Consider the following 17,122-nt stretch of genomic DNA (forward strand, 5'->3'; position numbering starts at 1 on the left):
TTGTGGTACATCGCCATCTGTGTCAGTAGAAAATGAATGCAACTGACAAAAAACCTGCTGGTTTACCATTGTAAACCTGCTCTGAAGTCAAGGACTTTCTCTCACTTAATTTCAAGCTCATATTGTCAAGATATTACTGGGAACATACTCTGCTTGTTTCATGCAGCAGTTTCATCTGCTCGCACACTTGTCATTCACACACAAGCAAATCCGTCTCCTTTGTGGCGAAATGTTCCAATTCCTTTTTTTTTCCGAATTTCACCTTTTTCTTGATGTCATACCGAAAAGGAAGTCAATTATTTTAACCATATTTTAATTCTGCAGCTGAACCTTTCTTTCCTAAGTAAACAACTCAAGCAGTCTCTTAAAAGAGAGGTATGCATATCAGAAACTCCACTAGTTTTATATTTACCAAACTCAACATTCTGCAGCATCAATCCCACCAAACAACCTCTGCATTGGGATATAGCAGTCATCATTTAGGCTAATATCTCAAAGGTCCCTATCTCAGGCTTTGCTTAACTCTGAACACCATTCATCTGCCTGGAGCTGATGAGCTGTCTGATAAGCCTCAGGGTAATGGCCCTGTGAGATACTTCCCCCCCATCTCTGCCTCTTGGAATGGATCAGGTGAAGAAAAGGGCAATTGGAATCGAAATGAGAAATCTGACGGCCTTGCGTTACTTGACCCCTTCGAGCCATTCAGACACTGTTAGTGTCGTCGTCTGGTAGCATAGACCATTGTAGGCAGGTTTCTGCAAGGCTCAAATAGCCGTAACGGGCTCTAGAGTGTGATCAAAAATCTTTGGAGTGCGACTACATTTTTTCTTTGGTCGCACTGTTGCACTTAACAGTTTATCATACATTGATCAGTGCTCTGTGACAGAAAAAGGTCTCTAACTCTTTCTCTCTCTCTTACACACACAATTAGCTGATTCGTTTGCCACTTATCTCCACACATAGCCCGTGTGTCCTATAAGAACGTGATGTTCGTGATATTTTTCTTCTACGAGCGTCTAGATTTGTATGTTCGCTAGATAGCATTAGCTTGTTAGCACCCTTCTTTATTGGTAAACTATTGACATGATCTCCCTCCCGGTTTATTATCTCAGCAGTGATGCACTGTCACCGTTGTAAGTGAACCTGCTACTCAAACAATATGCACCAGGTCCGGTTTGACCGCAGCATAATGCCGTGTGTGTGCGTGGGTGTGGGGTGGAGGTGATTGACAATATACTCACTACAGTAGACCACACTACACCACACTATAGTATAGTATTATTCATTATATAGTGGAGTAGTTCCATATTTTCAAAAGTGTTAGTTAGTTTGTATGCCGTCTTATATTCACTAGAAAACAGTCAGAATTGTGTGTGTTAGTGTGTACTCACACTAAGTTTGTGTTTCTACTGCAGACAAAAAAAGCAACCCTTTAAAATTGTGTCGCTGAAGGCGGTGAATCGGGTGATTTCGGTGCACCTATATTTTGTACATGGAACAAGTTTTGCGCACCAATGCAATAGGTGCGCACTAGTAATAATGGTGATAATAATAATAACAATATCAAAGTGCTTTACAATTATAAACAACACATTCACATCAAAACATACACAATAACAAACACTGTACAAAATAAAGCACATCTCACAGTAATGAAGGTCTCAGAGATGATGCCTGACTCAAGATCCATACACAAAATAAACAAGCGAGTCTTGAGCTTCGCTTTAAATACATCAGCTGAACATGTCTGTCTGTTCCAACCTGAATCTGAACACACCAACTCAGATTCAGAACATATTTCTTCCTCTGCAAATGAAGCCTGCTTTTTTGTGTGATGGATTACCATTGTAAGCACATAATAAATAGAGCTTGTGGGAGAATTTAGAAACAAGGGGGGAAAAAATCATTCGCATGCTGAGTATTATACGAGGAACAGAATTGCTCATTTAACGTTTCCTGCTGTCTCTGCTGTTTCTGACCTTGAAAACAGCCAGTAAGGAAGAAAGAAATCAACTATGTTTGTGCAGTCTATCACCTTCCATCATAACAACCATTCATCCTCTGGCCTCTAAAACTGTATACTGTGTATTGAACAAGAAATTACAGCAAATAATAGCAAAAAAGTCAGTGAGTGGAAAAACAAACAAACATACAGTATACAGTGTACGTGTATAGAGTTTGAGTAAAAATAACTTTCCCCAATATATTTCACATCCACATTGCTTCAGTGTGTGAGTGACAAGTGTAACCCCAAGGTTGAAGGGTGAGCAGATATTACACTATTGTAGACAGCAGTGAATAGGTTATCGCTCCAGGTTCTCCACTTGTCACACTGTGAGCTTAGGGGCTTCACCTATTTTGAACTCCTCAAGCTATACAGTAAAGAAAAGAAGAAGAGGTTTAGCATTAATCAAGAAACTCCCGGGATACCAGTGGATAATTCCCCCGCAGAAAGTGATGCTGGTATTTGCTCTCCTGCTATGAATGATAGTCAGTGTCAGGGCCAGCGTGGGAATCATTTTCAGCCCTGGATTTCCATGGCTCAGACCAGCCTACTTAAGTCCAAAACATTTTACTGGATATATTTAACTTTCTTTACTACTTTGTAAATACGTTTGGAAAACATTCATCCAGTATTTGATCAAAATTCAAAAATAAACGTCCATTGATTATCACAGAATCACTGTATTGTGGACCATATATGGTATGGTATGGTATGGCATCACATCGCATCATAGTGTATCGTATCGCATTGTAGCGTAGCGTATCATATCATATCATATCGTATCACATTGTATCGTATTGTATGGCATTGTATCGCATCACATCTATCGCATCGCGTCATATCGTATCGTATCACATTGTATCATATCGTATTTTTTCGTTTCACGAGGTACCCTGGGATTCCCACCCCTATCATCAAGTGGTTAATATTAGGGCTTGGCATTGTTTTGAATGTTTTCCCAGCTTTGATATTTGGCTCCAACATGTTTATGATGCCCAGATGAACAATGAAATATGTTTTCTATCTGTAATCATTCCACTCAATCATATTGGCCAACAAGAGATCTCTTACTGATTAGCTTCCAGACATGTAGCATATAGAGCTGTAACTAATGATTATTTCCATAAAACCAGAAAAACCAGAAAACCTGGAAATGATTATAATGTTCTCGAATGTCTTGTTTTGTCCACAAACCAAAATGATTCCGTATATATTTATATATATATATATATATATATATATATATATATATATATATATATATATATATATATATATATTCCCGTAATGTGAAAATAAGAAATCAATATTTTAAAGAAATATTTTTTGGTCAAATGATCAAAGCAGCCACTCAGTGGTGTACTGGCTAGCACTGTTGTCTTACTCTTATTTTGTCAGTATTTTATGCACTATTTACTTCTCTTTCCGATTATACAGCCATAATTATATGTTAAAGTGTAACATGATATATACTTCCAGTACAGCAGAATGTGTATATACCTCATTATTATAGCCTGTCACACAATCTCCTGTCACAGCGTTCAAGCTGTCAAAATAATGCTCTTTTTTTTCCAATGGTGGCTTTGAGCTCCTCATCATCTGTGACGCCGGTCATTCTTGGCTGATTGACAGATGATTTGGTCCCTGCTGTTTTTCTGTGGTGAATGTTGGGAAATACTTAGCTGTCAGTTAGGTTCATTGAAGTTTTCACTTGGCAGGGATTTATTTTCTCTTTGGCAGCAGAACATGACGAAAAATGAACCATGGTAATGAAGTTGGGGTTAGAAAAAAATAAAGACACTAGATCGACTCATTTCGTTGACGAAGAATAGGTAATTGTCTTATAGCACCTGCCTTAGTATTTGTTTCATGCGCATATACTCACAATCAATATGCACTCAATATATTTAAGGAAAACTAGTTGTTTTGAATAATGTCTTGGCGGCTGTCTGAAGAAGAATTAGTTTCTTGAGGAAACTGCCTATTTTGTGGCATGTGGTGTAGACAGCGGTTATGTGCGCCAACAAGTCTCTATTAACAACGATCTGATGATAGAGCGCAGGTAAATTAAAAAGCCAATAGCCAAGGCATTTTGGTAATTGTGTTTCATCTGTGTTGCTCTCCACATATCTGCTGGCAATTAAAGTCTGCTCACATGAGATTGGTCAATCTAGAAATGGGAACCCAAAATGGTTCAGGTCCCAAGATCCTGTCGTTCATCGACAGAGGGATAGTGTTTAGGACATGTGTGTAGTAATTCAATTATTTAGTACATATTATTCTAATATGACCATTTGGTCACAGGTCTTGTCATCAGTAATTACCACCTCTGTTTTCAAATTGCCAGAACAGTTAAACTAATGCAACCAGCTCAATGAGGTTTTAATTTGTCAAACTTCACATGGCAGAACAAACAAAATCACTGCAGGCATCCTGTCTGTGCCTTCATCAGGGGCAATTTCCAAGGAAAGGGGCTTCATGACTCATGATGTCCATCTGATGAGATTCATTCACTCAGCTGTATGTGCAGGATGGAGGTGTATCTTTATTTTGTTCTGTTGGTTTTCTTCACTCATTAGAGCAGCTTGAAAGGAGTTTGTCAGCTTCAAGGACTCATGATTGTACTGAAACAAAAGCAGCAGGGAGGCTCTCCGCAGAGCCCACAGGCAGTGCACTAAATTATCCGAACACCTGCAGGCTGTTAAAGTGATCTACTTCACCCAAAGCCAAAGCCTTTGCAGTATGAAAACATCTACACGCCGTCGACCTGAGAGGTGTCTGTTGAGAACGTTTGAGTTTTTCACAGGGAAGCAAACATTTTCACTATAGCAGCATTATCTGTGTCCCCACCTTTCATCTACAGTATATGTACCCACAATTAAACCATTTTTTAAATATGTCACACTGCTCACAAGTAAATCTGCCTCCACTCATCACTCTGTGCACTCACCCAGTCACCTTCATGTGCCCATCATATAAAGTGAACCTGGCCCAAAGCTTTTGCCTCTTTTCACACTGGTTCGTGATGATATGGTTATGAACAAGTTATTAAAGAATTAGGGAGCACAACGTCAGCGAAAAGATAAAGTAATGACAGGCCAGTAAACTGAGAAATTATGTCCATTTTGGATTATACTAAATCTTGTAATTAACATCCACCACCAACTGTTCTGAGCCAGTGCTGGAAATATAATGGCCTTTATATAACAGACAGCAAAAGGGGGTTGATTGTAGTATATTAGCTCGGGATGGGGACCAAACTTGGTACTTTTAATCGTTCTAAATGAATTATGTTGGTGCTGCCGAGCACCAATTTAGGGGAAAAGATTGGTGTAATTTGTAATCCATAATCTCTAATTGGACAGTGACAAAGCATTGAGACTATTGGCTGTTTTACACCGTAGTAGAAGCCTGATGCAGAGTTTATCAACTGTCTTGCAATTAGTGTGTTGTCAGTGATTCGGATGTGTCAGGTCTTGCCAGAGAGTATGTTGTAGCGTCAGAAAAAGACGAGAGGGAAGAGAAGAAGACCTCCATCATTCATTTTATTTGGCCTCTGAACATAATATACGCCTGTGCTTCCTTGACAGATATATCTGATGCTACATCTAATGCAAACCCCAGAAGGTCGTATATTGGCAGCACAATTTTCAAGACCAAAACAGTGTTAGGTTGTTACACCATACTATGGTGAGCGGCGGGAGCCACAATGATTATCTATGCTGTCTCAACTTTGAAACATAAGCAGAGCACATCTGTGGACTTCTTTCCTTGAGTTTGAGTTGATTTGCTTGGCTTTTACAGAACATGTCGTCCTGAGTTGTCACTGGGATTATCTGCAAAGCTTCACAATCTGATTCAGCTCCTTTGAAATACTGAAGATTGTTGCCCTTTATGTTTGTAACATACATACATACCTATGTCTTAAAGATGAGGACAGTAAATTCTGCAGTGCATCAGGATAAACATGTTTTTTCAGGATTTCTCTTTATTTTTCATGGTTTTTAGGGCTGATTTACTGTGTTAATCAGTGAGCTTTAGAGGTGTTGACCACGTCACTATTTTGTAGCTTTGTACGTAATCATGAGCAATGTTAAATCTTTCATTTATCACCCAGAAAGAAAGGTTCCAACAGTTGAAAACAGACACAACATAGTCATCTCTATGAGGGCATCACTTTTTAGTTTAAGGAGAAAAGGGAAACTACAAGATGAATTTCCATCAAATATAATGCAAAAGTGGGTTCACACAGTGGTACAGTGACTAACATTGTTGCCTTACAGCAAGAAGATCACTGGTTCAGATCCTGGTTGGACTGAGGGCCTTTCTGTGTGTTGGATTCTCTCCATGTTCTCCAATTTCGTCCCACTGTTGGGACAACTAAGAATGATTGTACTTATCTATATGTTGGCTCTGTGAAGGTCTGGTGACATGTCCAGGGTGTGCCCCGCCTCTCACCTCTATGTCAGCTGGGACTGGCTCCAGCCTCCCCGTGACTGTCATGTGGAACATAAATTGGTAGAAAATGGATGGATGGTGCAGTCTCCCACAATGAAATATATTATTTGTTTTTCTCAGTTTGTGTGCTGGGACTCATTGTCTAGGATTTCCCAAACAAATCATGATAATCCCTCAGACACTATGCAGATGGTAGATGATAATTAGGCGCCTGAAATATGTCACTTTTATGAGCATTTGGCTCTTGCTTTAGAGTGTTGTGCTCAGCGCAGAAACCAGATTGTGGCCTCTTATTCCTCACAGAATCTGTAATCTATGAAAAAAAAACTATTTTGATCAGCAATTAATCACTTTGAGTGGTTTAATAATGAAAAAAAAAATGTTTTCAGCTTGTTAAATGTGAGTATTTTATGATGCCTTTGCTCCATTAGACAGAGGCACCATTAAAACTGAACAATTTTGGTTTGTAGGATTCACATTAATTGAAATAATAATTGACCGATTAATTGATCAGGAAAATAAATGTGAGTTGCAGCCCTAATTGACACATCAGTGAGGATCGGTGTGGTTTAGATCTTCAGCCTCGGACGATTCAGCTGTTACTGTTTCTTGATTGATGCAGGATTTCTGGTTTTATATCTATTACTCATACTGTATTCTCCCATGTGAAAAAAAGGACATTTTATGTCTTTGATCATTTTGTCATTGGGATGATTTGAAGCCTTGCGGTAACAAATGAAGTGAGAGAGAAAGAGGAACTTTTTTTGTGAACTTCACTTTTTAGACATTTTTAGTGTCTCTCATAGTTGCTTATTGTTTAATATTGTATAATTGTAAATATATTAATATCATGTAATATAATAGATATTTGTAAGTATGAGTAAAGTTAAGCATGTATTAAGGTCTAGGTCTCACATACAAAAAAGATTCCCATTTCACTGTGACTTCCCAGTAAGATTAAGGTTAAATACAAACAAATTAAAAGAAAATGATGCAGGTAAAGACACAGGAGGTGCTTTTCTTCATAGCCAAACACAAAAGAAAACTGGTGACATATATTCCCTTTGTTGTTTAATATATGGAATAACACACTTCCACTCTGTTGTTGCAAATCACTTTCTTTCCTCTGTCCCAGTGGCCAAGAGAGTAATAAATAAGGAAAGCAAGCTTCACCGGGGACCAATATAAACAACTGTGTTGTTTTACTGTTGTCATTACACTGTGCAATCAGTTGTTACAATAAAAAGTTTAAGACAAAATCTTGTCCATTTGAGCTTTAATCTCATTATAAAGTTGAACAGTCAATGTGGTAGACGGGGGAATCACACAGAGTTAATCCCCCAGATGTAAATCTGTGCATTTTTGTTGCTAATCAGCCACACTGGATAAATATTATTCTGAGGAAACAAAGTCTTATAAACCAACAAGTGTTGCTCAGTGTTGACCACAATTGTTGCAGTGTGAGTGTTCATAAGTTGTAAGTGGTGCTTCATTAAGTAAAGGGATTTCTTCTTCTACATCTTGTGCTTTGTCATGAACATGCATGACTGTGTGAGCCAGACATCCTTCTCTGCTCGTAAATGTGGACTGCTGGTGTCATCCACAGTGTCACCGCGGTAAGGGAGGGGCTTAAATGGCTTGCCATAAATCATGATTTTCAACGGCTTCAGGGATTGAGTTCACTCTATCTAGACTTGACCTACTTCTTGGCAAAGTCCACACAAAGTTATTGTACAATCCCCTGTGGGAAAAATAGACAAATGTGTCTTCCCTGAGTACTCATTGTCCATCATGTGGTTACATTAGTGATAATACACTCAACACAGTCACTACCCAAATCTAGACTCACATCCTCATTTATTACTGTGCTGTTGTAAGAGTAACATACTCCATGTCCTCGCATGGAGTTACATTCCACCAATTCTCATTGTTTTGGTCCCAGCTGAAATTTTGGAGCTAAAAACATAAAGAAATAGCACCCTGGTTGTTTTTGTGTTGCCAGAGGGTCCTTTAAACGAAAGGTCCCTTGTGTTTGGATCTATGTGTTTGTACAAGTTGACTTTTTCTTCGGACTTTTCTATTAGAAAATACAACGAGACAGGCATGTAGGATTGTTTGGCCTTGGAGGAGCTGAGTACTTCTCTAGATGTGTGATGTGGCTTTGCCACCCCAAAACACATGCTTGACATTTCAACTGCTACTCATATTTTCATTAGATTCTTGGAGATTCACTTATATTAGATAAATACCAATGTTGCATAAAGTGTGCCTCAGAATTATTGCAAGAAACTTTTAAAGTGAGCAACGTACACATGATGAATGGCCTGGATTCATATAGCACTTGCAATTCAAACAAGTACTTGACGTTTTGGGTCTCATTCACCCACTTATGTATACATTTAAACAGCACTATCTCAGTACATACTGACATTTTACATGCAGACAACAGGAACCAGAGATCAAACCACTAACATTCTCATTATTGACCGACATTCCCTCTGGAAACACAGTAGCCCATAAACCCATCACTGGCTCAATTGGAAACACGTCTCACTTATTCAAATCAGTCCAATTCAATCATATTTTTTTGTTTGTTTTCCACCAATCATTTGTTATCTCAAGGTAATTTATATTTAAGGTCAAGCTCTGTCAATATTAAAAATGCTAATACTGCAAATCCTACCATGAGTGTTTGGCAACAGATGAGATTAAAGACAGAAGAAACAACAAACAAGGTAGACAGTGTATGAGGAGGAAATCCACAAATATCATAACTGACCTTTTCTTTGACTCAATTTAAAACAGGCATTTAGAGATGCAGGAGGGAGGTTTGTGTCCATTGATTTGAGACTTATTACTTATTATTATTATTAGACTGTCACAGCTGTCTGTCCTGAGCTCCTCCTCATCAGATGATCATGGACAAACATAATTAAGAGAAAACATGAGGCATTCGCTTCATTTCTGAAATTTCTGAATGAATTGCATTTAATGTACCAGACTTGGTTATGAGATTATAGCTCAAAGAATCCTTACCATTAAAACCCTCATAAGTATGTGGACGCCTGGCCATTGCACCGTCAGAGACTGTAATGACGTATTCAAATGCAGTACTTTAATATGGAGTTGTTCCCCCTTTTGCAGCTATAACAGCTTCCACTCTTCTTAGTAGACTTTCCTCAAGATTTTGGGTCTTTCTATGGGAATTTTGACCTCATTCATCCTGTAGAGCATTTTTGAGGTCAGGCACTGATGTTGGACGAGGAGACCTGGCTCACAATCTCTGTTCCAGTTCATCCCAAAGGTGCTCGATGGGGTTGTGGTCAGGTCTCTGTGCGGGCCAGTCAAGTTCTTCCACATGCACCAAACTCGTCAAACCATGTCTTTATAGTTCTTGCTTTGTGCTCTGGGGCTCAGGCATGTTGGAATAGAAAAGATCCTTCCTCAAACTGTTGCCACAAAGTTGGAAGCATAGCACTGTCCAAAAATGTCTTGGTATGCTGAAGTGTGAAGATTGCCCTTCACTGGAGATGAGGGGCCTAGAGCCCAAAGCCTGATTGAAATGTGTGAATTCAATACACAAAAAAGAGGTGTGGCCAAATACTTGTGTCCATATAGTCTATGTTTAAAGATGTTTGTACCTCACAGCACATACTACTAGATTTGTTTTATTCAATCCTAGTGATTGAATGGTTTTGTCACCTGCATTTGGTGTTTCTTAAGTTTATTTTGAAAGAAAGTTTTTTTTTTTTTTTTTTGTCACCAGCTGCAGCTGTTTTCACTGCTCAGCAGAAGCAGAAAGATATAAAAAGAATGACAGATGTTCAGAAAGAGCTCGGCTATCAATGCAAAAGAGCCAGTCAGCAGTATTACACTTAAAATAATAATAAAAAAAACAAAACATTTGCATGCACCTTCTTACTACCTACCTTAATTTGTTGAGTCTTCGCTCCCGTGAGGTTATCTAATCACCTGTGTTGTAAAATGTGACTTATCAGTTGTGTCGTGACTGTAATAATAAAAGCAGAACTGGCCATCAATTGATGTCAAATAATAAAGGTATTTGTGCTTTCAGTGTGGAGAAAGGCATTCAAATTCAGCTCGAGAAGAATTTCGCTAGTTTGCTTTTTAATCAACGTTTATTGAATATTTTTATGTCCGTGCCGCTACATTTCCATAGTCCATGGTCAGAGAAGAGAGTGTACACACAGCGAGTGGAAACTTTTTAAATATTTGTAGTGGGCAGGGAGAAAGTGTGTGCCGGTGCTAGTGCAATAATAACATCTGTGGACATTCTTATAGGTTCAGCAGACGTACGAACATAAAGCTTTAACAACCACAACAGCATCTATGTTTGTCTTTCGTCAACAGATTTTTATTTGAGCTTCTGTTTTTCTGTTTAACTTCTGGAATTGTAACAGCTCCTTAGACTGCAGGTGTGATAAATTACAGTGATGACAACTCAGGAATGTGAATACTACTACTGGTACTGCTAATAATAATCACTCATTGTTTCTGTAATTGAACATTTGTAATTTTAATTTGCTTAATTCATAATAAGTTAATCATTAACTTAAAGAAGTCATAGGTGCTGCCATCTTCTAACTGCTTCTCCCTTTAGCGGTCACCTTCACAACATCCATAAACCTTCTCTGTGGTCTTCCTCTTCTCCTCCTACACGGTAGCTCCATCTTCAACATCCTTCGTCCAACACAATCACTGTCCCTCCTCTGCACGTGACCAAAACATCTCAACCTTTCCTCGCTCACGTTATTTACAAACCGGTCAACACGAGCTGTCTCTCAGCCGGTGTATTCTTTTAATCACGGCTGCTCATCGTCAATGGATGTCTTTAGCCCGCACAGGATGTGTTTGTTTAAATGGTTAAATTAGAGCTTGAAGCTGGTGCCAGAGCAATTTTTTTGGGACTCTGCACAATCCTCTGGCGGATTCATTATCTGGAGAGGACAGCGCAATAGCTGCTGGAATATTTCAGTCAGAAGAACTCATTGTGTCCCAAGATTTGATAAAAACAAATGAATATGTGAACTAGAGGTGGAGCAAAATCATCATCTATCATCATCCCTTGCACCAAATATTGATATTTTAATTTAGAAACTGTAGTGCTCTAAACAGATTTATATCAATTTGACTCGCAGGGTCACAACTTCATCTCTCTTCCTGGTTATCACAAGAATGGGGACAACACTAATTAAAGTTAACTGGCTGAAGAAGATGTTGGCAAAGTGATAATAGTAGACAGCTGTGAGAAGGATGTAACTGGGGCATTTTGTATTCTTCAGTTAGGCAGATGTCAATATATAGCTTGATGTGTTTCTGGCGCCCAGTCACCTGACTGTCGTGGGTTGAGCTTTGGTACCCTAAAGAAAGGGCGGGTTATTATGTTACCACTCCTAATGGAAACACAAAAAAAACACATACTGTACCAAAATAAACCGTTCCACTAGGTGGAAACGCGCCATCACAGTTTATATATATTCTGTAGTAGTTGTAAATAAAGTCATCATATTTTTATACTACAATAGTGTTACTCCTACTTGCAGTAGCATGTCATCATTTAATTCTGTAAAATCCAGATCCTTGAAGTGAAACAGAGCATCATAATGTTCTTGATGTTGGCAGAGCTTAGAGGAGAAAATAGGATGGCGCATATTGCCAATGAATGAAAGCAGTATTGGGGAGTGAGAATGAGACTCCCTGGCTGTGGTGTACAGGGCTCTGTATTCTACTGTCACAGTCTTTCCCAGTCCTTGTTAGGATGGCCTAGTTTCATTGAACCCACCTCCTCACACTTGATATTTTTTTTTGTTCCTCCCTAAGGGAAACATGTTACCCGCGTGTCTCTCCTCAACCAAGGAATCTCTATACACAGCTCTTGTCTGGTTCCTCTACTTCCCTTGGGCTCAATTAAAGACGACGTCCTCCAGTGGACAACTGTGATGATTGCTAGCTGTGTGTTATGCACAAGCCACAATGTTCTCCTTAAAACCACCACCATGGAGATGAGGCGTCTTTGTCTGACATCTTTGTCTGCCATGGGCGACAGCTACATGTTGTTCATGATGACAGACAACAACGTGAGAGACAAATTAAATCTGAGTCAAGGAAAGTGCAAGTTATGATGAGAAAGTGATGACAAAAGCATGACACTCATACATCTACAAAGTAGATGTATGAGTGTCCCCCGATGTATCCGTATTGTTATTACCAAGCTACTGACTATAGCAATACACTGGTATTAACATAATATTTCTCACATATTACTATATGATTACCACAATATAAGTATTAATGTCAAGTGTTTGTTTGGAATAGAAATAAATGACAGCCAAACATATCACACAATACCAAATAATAATAATGATCAAGTTCTTGCTGATTTTGTCTTCTGTAATTTTATTCCAAATAACTTCAAATTAAAAGGCCAAAACAATGCTGAATTGTTGTGACAGAGCTTCATCGTTGTCCAAACCTGTTAAAAATACACCAAGCAGCCCCATTCTTGCCTTTGGTGACATGTAGCCTTATTATGAATAACGTGTTTTACCGCTGCTTTAAAATACTAACTCGTGAAATTTTAACTCGGCCGCAGCAAAACATAATGCTCCTGTGTGCTGAAATCATTAGCGGCGCCATGTTTTGGGGAAATTAAATGATACCTAATTATAGTTTTTTTAGGGTTTTTATGTTTACGTTGTCAATAAACTTGACTGAGACACAGTCAGGTTTTTTGACAACTTGACTGTTGGTCTGTGTTGAGACCCAGACCAACGTCGGGTGGCTGAACAACAGATTATTTACAGAAACATATTGACCGTAAGTACGTTTAAAGAGTCATTTATTGTCCTTTGTTTGGTTGTTTGCTCATGTGGATGTAAATGATGTGGCACTATCGACCCCTGGGATTTGATGTTTCTGCAGCCCTTACTGGTAAAAATATAACTATAAATAAACGGAGCTACATGACATACGTGCGTGAACGATGTGGTCTGGACTGGACTATCTAAACCTTATTCCATTTGATTTTGCGTTAACTGTGAGGTATTCATGAGGCACTGTCTCCTAGCAACATAGTATTAGCGCTGTGTACTGTATAAGCTGCAGCACCATGTCTCTGATCATTTGTCACTATCAGAAACAAAAGGTGAATGAAAATGTAATTGAATATCTGGGAGAGAAAAAAATATGAGGCTATGAACACACCGGCATCATGAGCGCTGTCATGGTTTATAGTGAATTGCTTTACTATTTGGTCTGTATTTCTCCTTTTTTATACATTTTGCTTGATATGCATAGTCTTGCACCTCTCTCTCCCTCTCCGTCCACAGTGAATTGTTGATGCGTCAGAGTCTCTTCTTGTGTAAAATCTTGCCTATAGATTGGGTTCAAACCCCCCACTTTCTGTGTGGAGCCTTTTATGATTGTCTACAATTCCTGCACAGCCGAGAGCTCAGCTCAGTCAAAGACCTCTGAAGAAACATCCCCGCGCTGCATCTCTCTCAAACCTGCTGTGTGTAGGTGCATGGTTGTGCTCATTCTGTCACCTGAGGGCAGTTGTATTGTATTGTATTATCATCAGCTCTGTGGGGGGAAAGGACTGTGAATTTTATTTGCTCATCTATTTAGACTCGAAGAAGGATTTGTCTTAGCTTTTCTGCTGATGAGAGCTTTTGATTCAGTTTCCATCCTCTGCAATGAGCTCCCCTTCGAATGGGGTAATGCAGTGAAATTGAGTTTTAATTACAAGAACCAAATGAAATGACTGTTCCAGAGCTTCCGCCGTTCAACGTTTACACTTTATAGGCTCATAGACATGATTCAGTTGTCTTCGAAAAGTGCACCAAGATCATTTCAAGAACATGCGGGAGGATTAATAATTGCTCTGTGATCCACCGCTGTGACAGGCTTTGTGTTTGATATTTCCAACAGCCAGGTGAGCAGTGTTTGAATTAATTTACTCCACTAATCTCAAGCTGCTGTCATTGTCAGTGATCTCATTGTAATGAGCTGAAGTCTACATTCAGGTGGAAGGCGTTTTTTATCTTGCTATTGTTGTTCACGTCATCAATAACATGGAGCAGTTAAAGGCCCATGTTACTGTGTCATTAGTTCTTAAAAGTCACTAGCCCGTGTCCACTAAATCCTCTTAACCGCTATCTTTGTTTCTCTCTGTTTGCAATTACGCAGTTGAGTAGATTACACTCGGCCTCTCAATAGACTTATCATTCTGAATGCTCACAGAAAATGTGTTGATGAACCGGCTGCGGGACGGTATCTCAAGTTGTCCTAAATTGAAGAGTGCTGCTTTTAGACTAGGATGCACTGAAGCAAAGAGAGGCCAGCTGTTGACAAACAACGTGCAGTTTACTACGAGACAGTAACATCCCCTCCATTTAAAAAAAAAAAAAAAAACTCAAATACTTGTGAAGTCAGAGTCAGATTCAGTATAGCATGTCAAAAACAAACAAACTAAACGCAGAGAACAAAGTAATATACATTGGGGATAATGCATCTCGCCGTCAAAAGCCTTTCGTAACAGGTAGGTTCACTGAGTTTGTTTTGTTTCAAGTGACCAGGAACAAAGCATTGTGGATTTTTTTTGCTAGGTAGAGTTCCAGTGGGTGGAAGCTGTCACACTGTTGTCATAGTAACTCAGGCAGGTACTGTATGTGGGACACCTGTGCTTGTGAACTGATTTAAGAGTTAAAAAAAATGTTAACCTTATATGAAACAAGGACAGACAACGTGCACACACACACACACACACACTCACATGCCAGTAGAGCACACCAACGCACTGACAGACAGGTGACAACCTCCTGTGTGACTGTGAGAGTAGCTTCAGCTCACTCTAACTGCGTCTGGCTCCAGTATGTTGGGATCTGGTCATGTTAGGACAGAAAAAAGTGCCTCACTCTAATGTAGACATGACCACAAAATGGCCAACTTAGGTTGGCATCAGGAGGCTTTTTTTAGTAGATCTTGATATATTGAGTTTCAGATATCCCGGGTCAAACATAGAGCGAGAGCTGTCTTTTTGAAATCTACCATCTCATATTGATATGTACTGCAGATGTGTTCAGACAGGGACTCTAATCAAAAACTCGTTTGGACAAAGTTGAGTCAAATTACAGCTTCCTGTGTCACAGTCTTCACAGTGAAGTATCATCAAGGTTTTTGAGCCTTTCTGACCAAATTCAAAGTGGATTAGGTCAGCCCTACGAGGAGAAGTGCATCAAAGAACATGTCATTTCGTCTTAAGGGCTGGCTTTTCATCAAACATGTGAAGCTTGCGGAACATTCAGCCATGTACAAGCAAATTACAGTAATTTTGTGTTTCATGACAAAACTCAGCATGGCATCGAGTCATTTTCAGTCCATTCTATCAAATCACTGGGAGGAGGTTGTTAAAGTGCACTCTCTTCTATGTGGTCGTGATGTTTACGGTATGCTGTAGCTGCCCCATCTGCATTGCCATAATTTATACTTTCAATTCAATCTTAAATGGCTGAGAGAAACTGGCGGCCGTGTCTCCACCCTGCTGGAGCTGATTATGGCAGTTCGTAGGCCGTCAACTTGTGTCTGCCTTATATATTAAAAACACACTGACTGACTCATTCGTTTAGTCAACACCTCACATCACAGTAGTGCCGTGCAGTGTCTCACACATTGATTTTATGACTTATTTTCCTTTTTAATGAATTGCATCTTCTCCACATATTTCCCAAATATGTTGTTTTGAGCTGCTGTAGTGTCAGCTTAATTAGCTCAGACTATCATTTTCTAATACTACCTCTTTGATATTGTGATCACATTTGTTGAAACAAAAAGTGAATCAGAGAGACTGTGACTGTGAAAACCCTTGTCGTCTCATGAGGCTAAACACTGGAGACACCTCATTCTGTCTCCGCCGTGTGAAGATGATATATACTCTGCTCTGCAAATTGCAATCATCTAGTGCTTGTGCATGCATTTAGCAACCTTTGCAGTGCAATAACTGTTATTTCTGAGCCTTTTGTGTAGCAGGCACACTGTATCAGGGAGGCATAGAGAAGATGAAAGATGCTTAGAGCTCGCTGCATGCGGAGGCTGCGGATTCAAGTCGTGGCTAACCATTAATTTAAAATAATTTCATGTTTCTCGCCACCAATTTTCTGTCCTTCCAGTGCTATTATCAGAGCAGTTAAAGCAGCGTGCTATTCAGAGGATGACAGCTATTGTCTTTCTTGTCGTTCATCTGGACTCGCAAACATTATTTTAAAGTGAAGCAAATATTCTTATATCAGGAGTAAGATCAGAAAAAAAATCTGATATGTTCATGTAAGGAATGTTTTGCCCTCACTTTTTGAATAAACTGAGGGCTTTTGCACAACAATGGCACAAAGAAACGCCATGAAACTGTGAATAACATTGAGGTGAATTTCATCAAACCCTCCACAATTCACATTAAGGACAGCAAGATTAAGCCACAAGAGAACCACAAGAAAAAAAGCAGTGTGGCCCCAATTCACTGATATGATTGGCTGAGTATCAGAGTTATTTACAGCGCCTGTAATTGGTTTACATTTCCTGGACCTCTTGCACCACTTGAAATACAAATGTGCCATGAAATGTGGCACTTATAAGTCAGTGCACTTA

This window comes from Solea senegalensis, linkage group LG4 (genome assembly GCF_019176455.1).
Source record: "Solea senegalensis isolate Sse05_10M linkage group LG4, IFAPA_SoseM_1, whole genome shotgun sequence".
Classification (NCBI taxonomy): Eukaryota; Metazoa; Chordata; class Actinopteri; order Pleuronectiformes; family Soleidae; genus Solea; species Solea senegalensis.